A 2,393-nucleotide genomic window follows, 5' to 3' on the forward strand; every position below is an offset into this window, starting at 1 on the left:
GAAATATGCTATTTATCGGAATACTCTTACTTCAACCCTACGTGCTGCTAAGAAGCAGTATTACTTTGCTCAATTTTAGGCGACACATAATGATATAAAAGGGACATGGAAAGTGATTAGGAATGTTTTTAAGCCAAAGCAGAAAGCGTCTGATGTAAGTAAATTAAAAATTGACGGGAATGTAGTTGATGATCCAGAAGTTATTGTAGATAAATTCAATGAATATTTTTGTAATATTGGCCAGAATTTGTCCAGTGTCATCCCAGAGTCTCAAAAAACATTTCATTTTTTTTTAGAAAACCCTAATCATAATTGGTACGCTCGAAAAATGAATACAGGACTAGGTTTCCGCTTGGTTGTATATGAACTCAACGATATGCCAGTTGAGCAATTTTATTCAACCTGAAAGTAGAATAAAAATAAGCATCTTCAGTATACATGTCTATAACACATAAAATGTACTGCACTAAATCAGTATGCATTTATCCGGTAATGTATAATAAAAAGCTTTAAATAGCATTCATTAGAAGTCTTGACTTTGTATCCAAAAACTCTCTAAAAGGCCTAAACCCACATTAATCTCTATGTCAAAATAACATATCTTGACATAAATACTGCTCTCTTAAAAACCCAAGTAACCAAGGTCCCCAGCCTAGATAAATTCCTAGTCAAGACTACCTTTAAATATATGCTGAAGAAATTGATCCCATCTTACTCAAAGTATGTCAAACTTGTCTTTCTTACTTAGACTCATTGAACTTTCATTATAAATTCCAAAAAACCTGACTATATTTCAGTCTTTTTCTTTCATAACTCTGATTTATCCGACACTTATTTCATATGTCAATACCAAAATTTGTCAACTAAAATAACCTTAAATCACCCTCTGACTAATGTCATTAATACCCGGTGATTTCAAAAGCACAAAATCCCTCTTTATAAATGTGTGAATTAAACACTAACTAAATACCGCACATACTTGCAATGTAAACGTACACATTACGCTGCACACTTCTATACACATTAACATGGACATTACTAACACAACTTCGTACTCGAATGTGACACCAAATAATCATTAATTTCCACCAATTCATTATCATACACTTCATAATATCTTATCCAAACTTTACTCACTTCTTTTGCGGAAATTGCTAGCGACTCTGAAATACCGTTGCCATTTTCCTAAACCTGGAATTCTGGCCTCTAAATAAGCGTCTGAAATGATATGTCAGATCACATCCATGGAAAAATGTGCTCTGCAACGTATCTTGGGAAAAGCAAATAACTTTCATGTTTCGCTGAAACAATAATAGTTTATTTTTATTGCCAACGACTGTAGAAGAATTATTTGATATTGTACATTCTTTAAAGAATAAGAAAAGTCCAGATTGTGACTTTATAACAAATGAGTTGATAAAAGATGTAATTGTTGTATTGTACAACCCCTCGTACAAATATTTAATCTATCAATGACCACTGGTGTTGTACCCATGAAAATAAAAATTGAAAAGGTTGTGCCCATTTTTTAAAGGGTGATGCCCTCATCTTGAATAATTATCGTCCTATTTCTTTGTTGAATTCCTTTTCTAAAATTCTTGAGAAGCTCATGTATACTCGAACGATAAAATTTATGATGAATGCTAACATTTTGTCTAATTTTCAGTTTGGTTTCCGTGAAAAACACACTACCACTCATGCTATTCTACATTTGGTGGATAAGATATCCAGTGCCTTTTTTCAGTTGGTGTCTTCTTAGACTACTCTAAAGCGTTTGATACTGTAAGTCATTATATTTTAATAGATAAACTATGCCATTATGGTGTAAGGGGGATAGCATTAGATTGGTTTAGAAGCTACTTAACAAATAGGAAACAGTTTGTTACTTTAAATGGAATTGATTTAGATTTGTGGGGCGTCACTTGTGGGGTCCCACAGGGATCCCTTCTAGGCCCGCATTTGTTATTGTGTATATTAACGATTTTCAACTTTCCGCAAATATGTTATCATTCATCTTATTTGCAGACGACTCAAGTGTATTTTTCTCTCACAGAAATCCACAAACTCTTTTGCAGACTGTAAACTCTGAGTTGACTAATGCGACTTTGTGGATTCATGCAAACAAGTTATCTTTAAATCTTAAAAAAAACTAGGCTCTTTAGTAATTCCCTGAATATATTGCCTGGAAATGTAATATTCAATGGTGTTGAGATTGAAAGAGTATCTACATTTAAATTTATTAGCCTGCATATTGATGAACATTTAAATTGGAAGTACCATATTAGTAAACTTTGTAAATTATTGTCAAGAAATACTGGTGTAATTTATAAATTGAAATCCGTGTTCCCACTGAATATTTTACGTATGTTGTACGCAACTTTAATTTTGCCATA

General features: G+C 32.6%; 1 long non-coding RNA gene across 1 annotated transcript; it reads right to left on the minus strand.

Annotated features, from left to right (window-relative positions):
* Positions 1–352: 352 nt before the first annotated feature.
* Positions 353–1,262, minus strand: LOC105446310. The gene is made up of 2 exons (XR_973708.2): positions 1,138–1,262; positions 353–402 (listed from the first exon to the last, which is right to left on the minus strand). It is a non-coding gene; the product is annotated as an uncharacterized LOC105446310 (long non-coding RNA).
* Between the last annotated feature and the right edge of the window lie 1,131 nt (positions 1,263–2,393).

The sequence above is a fragment of the Strongylocentrotus purpuratus genome, unplaced genomic scaffold (genome assembly GCF_000002235.5).
Source record: "Strongylocentrotus purpuratus isolate Spur 01 unplaced genomic scaffold, Spur_5.0 spur5_scaffold_7, whole genome shotgun sequence".
NCBI classification, from domain to species: Eukaryota; Metazoa; Echinodermata; class Echinoidea; order Camarodonta; family Strongylocentrotidae; genus Strongylocentrotus; species Strongylocentrotus purpuratus.